Consider the following 14,770-nt stretch of genomic DNA (forward strand, 5'->3'; position numbering starts at 1 on the left):
GGTGTGCAGGAGGCAGCTGATTGATGTTTCTCTCTCATCGATGTTTCTAACTCTCTATCCCTCTCCCTTCCTCTCTGTAAAAAATCAATAAAATATATATTTTTTAAAAAGTTACACATTACTTGAAATTTGGAAGAAATTCTTATTTTATATGTACAAGACCTCTCAACTGTCAATAAAATATACATAAACACTTTTGTGAGTATTACAAGAAAGAATGTACCAAAGGAAATGTTATGGGGCTTAAATATGCTCATTAAATTTTATAGCCAAAATATTATCCCTATTTTTTTAAATAATAAAGCCCTTTGCCTTAGTATATGGAGTCAAAAATTTAAGCCCTCAACATGTGATTGATTCAAAACTATGGAGTAGCCACTTTGTTTCCAAATAACTTATCAGCAGGCTCTTCAGTTAGGCCCTATTTTGATGGTGGTTGTCATCTACTATTTTATCACTACTTGGAATATTTCATTAACATACTCCTAGCCCTGGCTGGTGGCTCCGTCAGTTGGAGTGTCCTCTCATACACCAAAAAGATGTGGGTTCGATTCCTGGTCAGGGCACATACCGAGGTGGCTGTTTCAATCCCTGGTCGGGGAGCAGTCGGGAGGCAACCAATCGATGTTTCTCTCTCTCTCCCCCGCCCTTCCTCTTTCTCTAAAATGAATAAAAACATATCCTGGGGTAAGGACTTTAAAAAAAAAAATACTCCCAATCACTGCTATTCCTAACAAGCAGCCTGCAGATTCAGATTTTTTTTCCTCTAATATATTTTCAATGACCATGACCAATAATATTTACCCATAAATGCATTTACACACAGGCTCACCCATAGCACATCAGTAAAGAAAAAAAGAGTTGTTACTCAGTTCTTTATTCTAGAATAAATCAAATCAACAAATATTTATTGAATGTCTACTATATGCAAATACTGGTCAGCTTTTAAAAGCCATCCAACTTTTCACATTGAAAAATCAAAGCATTATCATTTCAAGCATTGCGGAAGCTACCTCTGTGTCCTTTAGGTGAGAAAGCCTGTGGGGACCCTACAGTTACGTGGGATAAAGGAAGACAAGGAAGAGAAAGTTCACTCACAGGCTGAAAGAAGAAAAAGAATAACCTAAAATAGCCCCACCGATGGATTGCATCAAGTATGTATGTGTGTGTATGTATATACGTGTGCATGAGTGTATAGTATGTATGTGTGTATATATTTGTATATACACATATACACACAAAAAGAAGAATGAATGATTTTGAGAAAAATGGATTGCTATGGTGACATAATAATGGACATTTATATTTAAATCCAGGGGTTTGCTTTTAAAGGGAGCTTCCTGGTTCGGCTAGTGTTAAGTCCTATGGTATCATGAAACCAACATATGTCATGTATAACAGAAAGATACTCAACTTGGCACCCCAATTCTAAAACCTAAGTTGCTCTAAAGTGTATTAAGAAATGACCTCATCAAGCAATAGATTTATAATAGCAGAAATTGTATGGAGGCCTAAATAAGAATTTAATTTTATCATAAATAAGAGGAGCTACTTAAAAGTTCATTTTAAAGATTCTAATTGTTATTAGAAACTAAATAAACACTACCAGTAAGAAACAAAACTTGTATACTTAAGTATACTATATTATATAATACTATTCTATTATACTATATTATTTTTACTGTATATAATACTATATAACACCATATTATTATACTGTAATAGTCTACATATTTCATTTATTAATCTATAAAAGATAAAATAATATACTATCTACCACATCAAGTAATTAAATGTGTTTCCTTAGTGAGATATAAAAGGGAGGCTGGGGCTAATTTCCAGCTTCACCAAATAAAATTAATCCTGACTACTTGGAATAAAAAGTAGGCATCGGTTGGCCATTGAAGATACTATCATTGACAGTCTCCTGTGAGATGTCTGGTATCTATTTTAAAATACTTGTTTAGGAGAAGTAATTTTTAATAGCAATTTTTGCCTCCTAATGGGTAGGTTAAGTTTAAATTCTAATAAAAATCAAAGCAGACCCTTTAAATAACCTTTTTAAGCAGTAGCTTTTGTCTCTCCTGAAATGCCTAAAATTAATTTCTCAATTTTTGTGTGTGGGGGGAAAAACTGCTATAGTATAGCTCTATTATTCAAAGTTTATACTTCTGCTGTGAAATTGTTGGTTATTAAGATCACAAATATTTAAAAAAAAAGATCACAAATATTTTCTTAATTATTTACTTATAATTTATTTTCAAAGAATACTCTAGTTCATCTGTAGTAAATTTTGAATTTCTTCTCAACAACAGTCTTTCTCTTCTTCACAAAACCATACTATTGGCCTTAGCAAATATAGTAAGCTGTTCCAATGTGTGACTACATTGGTTTGATGTCTTTCATTTATTTTCTTGGTATACTGCAATTAATGTCTTTGGATATAGTCTAAATAAAATTTCACTTGGATGAGCCAGATCTAATGCTTCTGTTCATGAAGAAATATCATCTTTAGAGTTGTTTCTAATTTTCATTTCATCTTTCCCCTTTTTTGACCAGAATTCCCAGTGATGAGACCCTTCACCTAGGACCTAGCCTGGATTCACCTGCCCCCTTGTGGTGTTCCTCTCTGAATAGTTAATTGATTTCTGAATTTTGAATTTGTTATTAAATAGCCTGAGAAGAGAAATCTCATCACTCTTGTTCAGCAGTTTAAGGCCAGGAAAGTTTATTCTGTTAGTCACTGACTAACAGATGGATGTGTGTGTGTGTGGTTGTGTGTGTGTTGTGTGTGTGTGTGTGTGTGTGTGTGTGTGTGTGTGTGTGTGTGTTTTAATTTATTTCAGAGCACAGTAAGGAAATTAGGTCTATAAAGAAATTAGTATCTTGGAATAAATAATGATGTTTTATCTAGAATCAATATTAGTGACCTGCAGACTGATAAACTGAAGAAATGTTTAGGAAAGTCTCATAAACTTAAAATCAAGTTTCTTCTATGTCATTGTTTCCTTTTTCAGTCAGTGGAGGAGGAGGGGTGAATGCTGCTCTGTTTTATTTAAATTTTAAATATATTTTCTATTTCCTTCCTTTCATAAAGAATTAATCCATAAATATAAAAAATAAATTAAACTATATATTCTGTGTGGTCAGATACGTCTGACACGATGGATACAAACAGGTTTTTGTTTCCCTCTCTTACAAAAGGAACTCCCTCACCTGCCGCAGGACTAACTTGCATCTTCAGGTGGAGCCCATAGGATTTGCATATGGAAAAGGAATGTGTATGTTCAATGAGCTCATTACCTGGCCACCAATTCAGGGACATTTCGCAAGAATAAGGAATTAAGAATGTGGCCTCTAGTTAACAAAGATAAAAGAAAGAAAAAAGGGGAGAAAGCACTATTTATATAAATAATTTTTTTTTTCTGAGAAGGAAGAGATAGATGAATAAATTATTAACTGAGTCTAAGTAAAATTTTAAAGATACTTTTTCTAACTGTAAAGTAAATATTTCTAGTGGAAAGGATGTCTCTTTCTATGCTGTTCCACCTCCCATCCCTACCCTCCCCCAAAGCCGGATTTGATTGAGTAATAGTGATCCTCTGTGGCATCTTAAACATCATGCCACCGCACTTGAGGGCTAGAAGAAGAAAAAGCAGTATGCAGGCTTTAATAAGGCTATGTGTAGTCCAACTCCCAAATTTCAGGCACTGACCGTTCCTTTGCAGCTTCTCACACATTTGTAACAGTTGACCTACTAACAGGTTCCCAGAAACCCAGGTTCAAACTTTGGCAGGCTTACCTCACCTCTTTGTCCTTCCAAAGTACATAAAGGCTAAGCTGTGTTCACAGTGAGGAAGAGAGAATCATTCCAATGAGACTTTTAAAACCAAGACCCTTTCTGGCCCCTACCAAGTTACTGCCATCCTCGCCAAAGGAATAAAGTTTTGTCAGCGTGCCCTCGGCATAATTTCTTCAGCCTGGATTAAACACAGGTGACTGGGAGTCTACCTTATCTCCACAGGGCATTAGTCACTCTATAAAAGTGAAATTTATTATGAAATGCTTTGTTTGTGTTAACATATATCTTCTCTGGGAAGTTGGAAACAAAGGCATGTCCTTTAAGACTCCATATGGGGAAAACACATCCTCCTGTGGAATTTAACCTTAATTTGAACCAAGATCTGTGAAAGAAAAGCACTTTAGTGTATTGTTCCCTTGCTCCACCCATCTATCCCCTTATCTAAATGGGGTTACTGTTGCTTCGTGTTGTTTAACTCTTCTCTTTCCAAACCTTGCTTTCCTGAGTTAAAAATTTATCTTAGAAGGGAAGTATATTTTAAAAATGTGGCAAACAATTATGCTTTGCTTTTAAGGATACGTGGTTTTGTGCAATATATGAATTCTGATATCTTTAAAATTAAATAAATGTACAGTCAGGTTATACTCATATATCTTATTGTTAATTTTGTTCATTGCTTTTATCTTTATTAACTAGAGGTCTGATTCTTAATTTCTTAACAAATGATACATTGTAAAGAATATTTTATTTTCTAAAAATTGTATTTCTTGAAAATTGTCTCTAAGATTCTCTTCATAGCAAACATTGTCATGTATGCATAGTTTATACTTTAGTAGAAGTAAAAATAATTAGAAGAAAATTTTACATTAAGAATGTTGATGAGGCATGTTTGAAAATCCAATTTTCAACCTTTTCTCCTTCAGTCTGTTGCAGTCTTTATAATGTCTTTAATGTACCTGGATCTATAGATGCACCACACTTCTTTTTAAAACCAAAACCAAAACCCCATTGCTGCTACTCCATCATAACAGAGCAAGGAAACTATTTCCAAAAACAATTTTTAAAGTGACATTTTAAAAACACTGCTTATATGAGTGCTTATATTTTCTTTACTAGCATCTACTAACAAACTTGTAATTATCCAGATGATTTTTCTTCATTGACTTTGTTACATTAAGGAAAAAAAATCACAAACTAAATTTTAATATAAGCTTAGATATTCATTTATTCTAAAAACTATGTATGAACATCATTTTAAATAGATATGTCTTCAAATCCTCTACTCAATAACATCTTCAGTATTATTAAATTGAACATGTCTTAACAAAACAAAACACCATAGCAATACATTTACAGATTCCTTTGGTCACATATTTCATTATCACATAGTATATTTCATTTAAGCTATAATATTTAAGTTAGTTTGATAAAAATGTCTTTTAGAAATATGGGATATATACATAATACATTTAGGATATTAGGACATTTCTTAAAAGTAATATCAAATTAGGGCATCATTGTTCTCCTCAGCCCCACCTATACTTGGTTCTGCACTAACCAATCTTCATGTGAAAATCATTGAAGCTTAGTTCTGTCACTTGTGAACACTTGTCAAAGAAAAGAATTAAAAGTGTGAACTTTGTAGATAATGGAAAGAAACAATTTGGCAAAAACTGGAAAAAAGGAGCAAAGGTAATTCCAAACTATCACAAATATGGATTCTGGTAATTCTCAAAGTATTTGTAAAATTGGATAAAAGAGGGTTGGGGCGTCAGCCTGCGGACTGAATGGTCCCGGGCTGGATGCCAAATAGGGGGCTTGCAGGAGGCAGCCAATCAATGATTCTCTCTCATCATTGATGTTTCTATCTTTCTCTCCCTCTATAACATCTATAACATCTCCCTCTATAGGAACATCTTCAGAGACCATGAGCTATAGTACTAGATAAAACTGTGTTAGATTAAATTTTTAAAAATAAATTATAGCATAAATTACATGGAAGGTATTAATTTACATTAATTCTTATCTTTGAATCTTCAGCACTAACTAGAACATATAAGCATAAGAAGCACTTAGAAATATTTAGCTAAATCAAAATAGTCCTTACCCAGTGAAATCACAACACAGTAGAGTCACAAGAAGTGTGGATAATAGTCTATGGCAATGTGTGAGGGTTAGGGGACAAGAGAATCCGTTGTAAAATATCTGCACTTTATTAATATACTAATCACTTAATGACTTACAATATTTACCCTACAAGTGAAGGTGAAAGTAGTGTTCTCAGAGGAAATGTTTCTATTCTCATATATTTGGAAGTCTTCAGTATTTTTCTAAAAGTATATCTATATATCTATATGAGAGAATTGACAGAGATAATAGAGGGGGTTTTATTGTTGTATTTCTCAATAATTTAGACAACACCATACAAGGTGCTGGAGATATAAAGTTGAATAAGACACAGCATCTGCTGTCATGAAAATCACAGTCCAGAGGGAAGATATAATTGCAGATCATTATAATACAGTATGGTAGGTACTGTAACAGAATCGGGCTCAGGATGCTTTAGCGGAATAGGTAAAAGGGTATCTTGCCCTTTCTCTGAGATTAAGGAAGGCTTCCCAGAGGAGATGGCGTTTGAGCTAACTGCCATTGGGACTGGCAATTACGAGTCCATGGTGGTTTCAATGAAAGCAGTTTCTACTGTAATGAGAGAAAAAAATCCAGATTGCAGGGAATTAAGAAGTGAATGAAAAATGTAAAAATGGAGAGAGTCAATATAGACTACTTTCCCCAGGAAATTGTCTGCTAACTCTTCTTACTTGCTACCTCTGGAAAAAAAAATAAGGAATATCACATTACATAGCATAAGTAAGTCTAGTGATAGTAATGGTTTTTTTCTAAGTGTTAGTGAATAAATTGCATTCCAGTTGTACAAGCTCAATAACATGAACCCTTTCAGCTAGAGCTTTAGCACCTGAAGGAGGGTTATACCTACACCTTTGCATTATGTATATCTTTGATTCTGAATTCTTCCATTTTCCCTTTTTATTCTGGCGCTCCACAGTCTCAGTTGCCAAGTGTACCCCAACGAAACTTTCTCTTTCCTTCCACTCTCATCTTTTTCATAATTCTCTCTGTACTTCTAACAATATATCCTCAAATGATTCAAATACTTTATTATCCATACCTTATCTTTCTAATGCTAAATATTACCTACTGAATAAATTCCAAACTCCTTAGACCATGCAAGACCATCCAGATTTTTGTAAGTTTTCCAACTTACTTTACCAGCTTTTTCTTCCTGTAGCCTCCTCTTTCATGCCTCAACTGCACTTTTCCCTCTATGCACCCTGAACTTCCTGGCTTCCATTTCCTGATACTGTTGCCTTCACCTTCAATCTCATATCTAGATGTATCTGACATTCATGGTCTTACTCAGTTGTCATATTCTGCATACAAACCTTTCTTGACCTTCCTACATACAACTTTTTTCTCAACCCAGTATTTATATGGGCCTCTCTGAGACCTTCATTCATTCATTTATTTATTCATTCATTCATTCAACAAACCTTTGTTGAGTACCTACTATGTGCCAGAAACTGAAATTGGCATTTTCTACTTTTTTCCCATAGTTGTCTGTTTCATCAGTCCTATCCGATTATAAATTCTTAGAGATCAAAAATCATCTAATATAACTCTAGAAGTATATTTTATGTTTTACATAGGATAATTGTTCAACAAATGTGTTTATTATGTTAATAAATAAATTAATCTCAAATGATGATTTGTCCCTGAAATTCATTGAGACAAAGCTAGCAGCCAAATCTTTTAGTCTCCTTGCCATGAAGTTCCCTCCTACTATTATCTGCAAGAATATTTGTCACTGCCTCCACTTAACTGTCTGAAAATAGATTTTAAAAGTAAATAAATGATATTTGACTTCATTGTATTTATTCTTTTAGACTTTTTCCTGTTTCAGCTCCATCAATTCCACTGAAAGATTCCACAAGTTATAGTATTAATCAAATTCTTCCAGTTGACCTCCATTACTGCCTCACTTAGCTGTTAACCATATTTTAATGTCCTTCTTAAAAGGGTCACTCAACTCTAGTCACTTCCTTCTTTCAATCCATCCTACACGAGTTAGCTTTGAATATAAATTCAGATTATATTCCTTTATAAATATTTCTTTAGACATTATAAAACTATTTAATACTAACACACTTCCTTTCCAACTTCTTGCTACTTTCCAACAATTTTTAGTTTAAAATGCTCTTCACCTCCAGAACATTCTACCTCTTCACTTCCAACAGCAGAATTTACTGTCACTCCAGCTATTGAGAACGCAGCTTAAAATCTATTTTCAAGGGAGTTTTTTTATTAACTTAGCTTCATGTATCCCTGTACTCATTTTCTACATATTGTTCAACTACTGTATTAATTTTAATCAAATATGCATTTATGAAACTTGCTTCTCTATGAGACTCCTTCCTCTGTTAAAGAAATTATCTAATCCAAACAGTGTAAACTCCAATACAAATTCAGTACATTTATCTGTATCCTAAGTTAATGGTTTGCTCTTCATAAAGGTTACTCTGTAGTTTTCTGTCCTTTAGGTAAGACAAACATATTAAATAGTACCAAAATATTCAACTCTTCTAGAATTATGATATATAACCAGGTGATCTTTTTTGACTAATCATCCAAAATTTACAGAAAAATAAATGCTACCAATAACGTGACCTCAAATATGAATAAGAGAGTAAATTTGAAAGTTGAATATCAATTCTACTGTTCTGTTATGCACAATATCTGGCATTTAATTTTTAAAAGAAAGGAAAAAGATCTATGTGAAAAGTTAATATAATCAATAGAGCCAGACCCAGAGATGTTAGAATTATCAGAGACTTTAAAAAGAGAGAAATGAATAAAAATACATAAATTTCAAAATAGTAACAATAAGACTGTCGGTTAACTTCTCAGAGAAACAGAGATCAGAATAAAATGAAATACCATCTTTAAAGTGCTGAAAGTAAAAAAACAAACAAACAAAAAAACACACCAAACCTAGAATTAAAGCTTAGCAAGAGAGAGAGAGAGAGAGAGAGAGAGAGAGAGAGAGAGAGAGAGAGAGACTATCACAAAACAAATCCACTAAAAGAAATCCTTAAGGGAGGTGATTAAGCAAATGGAAAGAGACATAGATGGAATCGTGGTATTATAAGAAAGAATGAGAGCAGCAGAAATGGCAAATGTGCAAAATAAGATAAATGAATATTAAATATTTAAATAAAGCATGAACTAGAGAGAAATATTGACCTGAGTGGTCATCTAGTTTACTTGAATGTTCAAGGTTGATAAGCTTACTATTTCCTGAGGTACCCTACTCTATCTATAACCATGCTACAAATGTCTTTATAATGAGTTGTAATCTGTAATCCTCTCAAATGTCTACCTTCTGGCCTCATTCTGTTGCAATAAATAATCTAATTTCTCTAACACATACTTTAAATAACTACAGAATCCTCCAATGTAACAGAAATTGTTAATTCTTTGGCCAAACATCCTCAGCATAAACCGTTCACCACAAGGCATGCTCCAGTTCTTCTCTAATCCAGAATATTCTAAATGCCCCTCTCTTTCTCTGTATTTCTCAATGAGCAGATCCCAACACATAAAACACAATCTTATGGTGACCAAAGCATTCTTGCTTCCTACATTCCATGTGTGCAGCAATGGCATTTATCTCTTCTGGGGGGGGACAAATTATGCAATTTATTACTATATAACTCCTAATTTAACCTTTGCAAAAAGGCTAGCCTCAAGAAGGTAGGACTTATTTGTGTTCACTCAAAGCTATTGTTCAGGAATATTAGGCTAGAAATGGTGCACAGACAAGAATTGGCTAAAGAGATTGTAGAGGCTATTTCAACAGATAGTGGACAGTATGGACTAAAGTTGTGACCTTTGGCATGTCAAGGAAGGAAAGCTTGGAGAAATGGGGTATTGATAGGGTGTATTAATTAAGTGAAGATGTGTGGAGAATAGAAGGGATAAGTCAATGATGAACATGACTTTTCAAGCCTGAGTAATAAAGAGAATGAGAAAAAATATGGATGTCAGGAAGCATGCCTTGTAGTTTGGAGACATGTTTTGCTATAATTTAAATGTATTGCATATTCATGGAATAGCTTTTATGCAAGTATAGAAATAAGATGAGAGCTTTTGTTAGAGGATAAGGATGCTTTTACTTTGCTATATGGTAGCTCAAGCCATGGAACCAGGGAACAAAGGGCCTATCACTGTCCTCTAGCCAAAGACATTCAGGGACATACCTCAGTAGAACAAGTTAGATTAACTGCTTGTTGCAGATAAGGGAGACAGCATACTATAGAGAACTGTGTGGCATTTCAGTTAGAGGGTGTGAGAAAGGACTTACAAGATTGGGCTTCTGATTTCGGGGAGGGTTCAAGAAAGTGGGACTTGGAATTGGATGCTCTGAGGGTAATTCTATGATTGGGCATCTTAAGAAGTCTTAGCTAGGAGGGAAGGCAAGAACAAAACTAAAGTTGTAATTTGTAAAAAAAAAAAAAAAACAACAACAACAGTTATCAGTGTTAGTTAGCTAGGATGGGGAACTTTCTACTATTTTTGTGGTTTGCAATGACTTTGGTTTTATTTGTGCTTGGACAAAATTACCAAGTGGTCTTCTTTTTGTCTCATTTCTCTGTGCTTATAGAGTGGCCTTGTCTATCGCTGGAGTTCAGTGACATTGTTTACACTTGACAAGAGGACGTTTAGGTCTAACTATGAGTGCCAGGTGAACTCCTAAAGACACCAGGGCCTTGCTGGAAGTGTCCAGCCAGTTCACAAGTGCGAGGGACTGTTTTTCCTCTCGCAGGCCATGGACTTAGCCTTGGAGAGCTACCGTGGAGGTTGGAGGAGGCAGAGCAGACAGTTACAGAGATTGAGAAGCAGTCAAGAGGAGATGGGAAATGATGATAGGTGGGTGCCAAGGAGTCTTTGGTGGAAGAGTGTTCAACATTGCTAAGAATATTCAAAATTATTAAGATAGCTTGAAACTCAGAGGGGGAAAAAAAAGAGTAAAAACACCATGGAATCAAGACATCACTGGTGATCTTTAGGAAAGATGTTTATGGGGCCACAGGTCAGATTGCAAGGCGGTGGAGAAGTGGAAACTATGGGTGGAGACCACTCATTTAAAAGGTTTGCAGTGTAAAGGAGAGCAAGGGAATGTTAACTGGAAGATTTTGTGAAACCAATTTCAGGAGGTTTTTTCTCTCTCCCTAAAACAGAGATTACCATTATGTGTTTGAAGCTGAGGAGAAGAAGCCATTGGAAATACAAACAGTAAAGATGCTAGCAGAGCAGTGAAAACCAGAGAATTAAAAGTCTGAAACCGAGAACATCAGTGGATGTGTTTGTCCTGGCGAGGGATGGGAGTCCTTGTCCTCCTGCACCGAGCAGAGGAGGCATTGGTACAGACGGAGAAATCTTGAGTTGGAATGCAGGGCAGATGGAGGAATGGATGACAGGTAAAGTCTTCTCTTTTTTATTCTTTTGCAGTGAAGTTAGAAACAAGATCACCGGCCAGGTTTGGGAGAAAGGAGACGAAAGAGCCCGGAGAAGGTGTGAGTCATCTGTTGAGAAGTTGTCTAGTGAATCAACAAAAGATGCTGTTTTCTATAAAGTCCTCCATTTTATAAAAGAAAAATTGCAACTGTTGCTGTATATAGTGGATTTGTGGAGGATTTAGTGGTGAGAACCCATTTATTCTCTAAAATTAATGGGATGGCACAAACAAGCCTTTTCTTGGGGTACTCATGCTAGATTAAATATTATTTGATACAAATAATTTGTAACTTCTCATTTGGCTTTTGGACTGTGTCTCCTAAAAAGGAGAAACATCTTGCTATTTTTAAAAACTAAATAGAACATCAACCAGGGACAACAGCCATCCAGCAGGATGAGTTCCACAGTTCCTGGAGCAAAGAAAGTTAACATTAACACTTCCACTTCGTCATAAAATGGACCCCCACCCACACTTGAATTCTGTTTCTGTGTATCTACATAACTAGCCGCCTCCTCATTCCTGGTATTAGGTGTGATTGAGAGATAACTTACTCAGAGGCCGCAGTAGCCCATGCTCTTGTGAGCATCAAAAGGAGATGAAGCCTGATTAACCATTTTGAAATCTATCGGATGAGGAGAAGTCCGTACAAAACAACTTTTATACGCTTTAATTAAAAACGTGTTCCGGCAGCTCAGAGCTGAATGGGCTTCAGGGGGAGCAGGGCTGAGCGCGTTGCTATGACGACACCAAATCTTTTCACGCCTGGCCCTGCCTCTGAGCACACTGTCTAGCTCTCTCCAGCCACTAATTGCCTCCGTCCCATCCCTCACTCCCTCAATCTCTTGGTCTGTGAGTCTATATAAGAACCGATCCTTTCTGCTTTTTCCACTGTGGTACCTCTCTTGCCCTCCCTCCCTCTCATCTTTTCATCCCTAACATTTCCCCGGCAATCTCTAGTTTCTTGTCTCTCTTGAAAACAAGTTTATTCCCTGAGTTGAAAACACAGAAACACACACACAAAGTCACAGCATGGTAATCATTAGTTATTACCCCTCAAGATGAAACGATAAATATATTTGTAGGGGCCTTGACTGTAGTCAAGAATGATCTATGTTCTACATTTTTTATTTTTTCAGGTTGAACACTGACCACTACCCCACCCTTTCTGTTGCTGAAGACAAGGCTAAAATAAAAAGGGCTATGTTTTACTCTATTAAAGGTAATTTATGCTAATTATTAAAGTCACAGATTATTCCACAGACAGTATCATCTGGGAACAATTGCAAGTCTATATTAAAATATGTCCCCAAAAATGCAGCCTTAATTTTATTTAAGAAGGCTCTTTGAATATTGTCAAAGTTCTACTCATCCAAGGATTTAAACAAAACCCAACACTTTCACTTACTATACCATATGAAACAAGAATTGGTAGAAATTGCCCATCTCAGAACCCAACCACCAACTTGTTAGGAGCTGATATCTTTGCAATTTTGTTTTCATTGCATTTACATGGAGTATAATATTATTACACACCTTCTTAATGTTACTCTTTGAGTCATCAGAGGCCTTACAATCTTTCGTTTTGATTACAATTTCCCTTTTCCCTTTCACCTATTATATTTTCTGAGATGAGGTAGGTGAGTGGAATGCAGTGGAAATCATTTCTCATTTGCTCTCCCTACTTAACTCACAATCTGTTCCTACTGTGATTATACTTCCAAAATAAAATAGTTGTCAGATTGTTAAGCATTTCCTCTAATGGCCTGACTCAGTCAAGATGTTGTAACTTAAGATATGGGTGTGGTCTGGAGTGTTACTTCTTGCCATAGCATGGCCCAATGGTCACCATGCAGAAGAGGGGTGAGTCCTTGGGAGCCCAGAGTCTGGTTTTGAGTCTCAGGCTCCAAATTATAAGGCAACTTTGAAGCCTCGGCTTCTGCACCTCTGAGATTGAAATGTGAAAGTTTAGCTTTTCTTCAGAAGTTTTATAATGAACTTCCTTGGTCTCTTTACTATATTATATTCCAACAGATTTCTGATAAGCCACATGTAAATCTGTGAGGCACAAGTTAACAAATACTCTAAACTCTCTCCAGTATGAGAAAGAGAATTTTTTCTAAATGATCCAACCCCTAGGTTGGTTTCTAGATCCTGTTCTTATGATAAGAACTTAGCATATTTTAAGAAGCTGAGGTCCTTTGACTTCTTACAATAGTCATATTCAAAGGTGAGGAAGTTGCCCTGGCCGGTTAGCTCAGTTGGTTAAAGTCTCATCCCAATATACCAAGTTGCCGGTTCAATCCCTGGTCAGGGCACATACAAAAATCAACCAAATAAATGCATAAACAAGTGGAACAATAAACAAATGTTTCTCTCTCCTCATCCTCCTCCTCCACCTCCTCCTCCTCCTTCCTCTCTCTCTCTCTCTCTCTCTCTCTCAAATCAATCAATAAATAAGTTTAAAAGGTGAGGAAGTTGCATGATGTAACTCTTAATATTTGGGTGACATTGCACAACACAAATGGACCAAGCCCCCTGTTTATAATGCTGGTGTGATTAAAAGAAAATATTAAGGTTTAATTTTATTTTTCCTTCTCAGTATTAAGGATATAAAGCCAAATGCTTATACCTGGGGCACTGTATTTGGATCAATCTTAGGTGGTAACTAAGGAAAGTAAATGTGTATAGATTGGCTAAATAAGTAGTTAGAGGGGCGGGCATTCAGGTATCTGAAGCAGGTTTGAGACCTAATGAAAATGAATCTTCAAAGAGGCATACAGTAAATGTAAGTGGATTTTATATAAATATCAGAGAAAATATTCCATTGGCAAAATGTTTTGCCCTGTGAACATAGTGCTTCTCCATTATATTGATAAACACGGAAAATGGGAGTCCGTCAATTCTTGACATTTAAATCTATTCTGGACCTGGCTTGGGAAAACTCTGAGGGGAGTAATCTTGCAGGTGGGTGGACTAGACAACATAAGTATTTTCCATCACTATATTCTATGGCCCCATGATCCAGTTAATCTCAAGGCTCAAGGGGTTGCACCTTTAATAACATTGAATTCTCATTTCTACTGAAATGTTTTGTCCCTAATTTTGTTTCTTGGCAAAAGACATGAAAATTGTGGTATCTTTTGTTTAGTAATTCATCCATCCTGTGGTGCCCAACTCATCAGAAGTCTTCATCTTTCATGTGTGCTCTGGCACTAGACAAATGGTTTATGTGATAAACCACAGTACTGTCCTGTGGCTTCTGTGGTCTATTGGATAGGTCAGAATTAAAGCTTTTTTGGTGGCTGTTTTGAACATATTGTTATTCGTGGAATAGTTCTTACACTGAGTCCAGAATGTGGTTACTCTGAAGTCTT

At 35.6% G+C, this 14,770-nt stretch overlaps 1 long non-coding RNA gene across 2 annotated transcripts; it reads left to right on the forward strand.

Annotated features, from left to right (window-relative positions):
• The first annotated feature begins 986 nt into the window (after positions 1 to 986).
• On the forward strand, positions 987 to 12,949 carry LOC129149025 (uncharacterized). Of its 2 annotated transcripts, XR_008556006.1 has the most exons (5): positions 987 to 1,154; positions 3,205 to 3,281; positions 11,119 to 11,301; positions 11,390 to 11,581; positions 12,533 to 12,949. It is a non-coding gene; the product is annotated as an uncharacterized LOC129149025 (long non-coding RNA). The 2 variants fall into 2 exon arrangements; XR_008556007.1 differs by lacking the exon at positions 11,390 to 11,581 and having other exon boundaries at positions 11,119 to 11,358.
• The last annotated feature ends 1,821 nt before the right edge of the window (positions 12,950 to 14,770 follow it).

Source organism: Eptesicus fuscus, chromosome 5, assembly GCF_027574615.1.
Source record: "Eptesicus fuscus isolate TK198812 chromosome 5, DD_ASM_mEF_20220401, whole genome shotgun sequence".
NCBI lineage: Eukaryota > Metazoa > Chordata > Mammalia > Chiroptera > Vespertilionidae > Eptesicus > Eptesicus fuscus.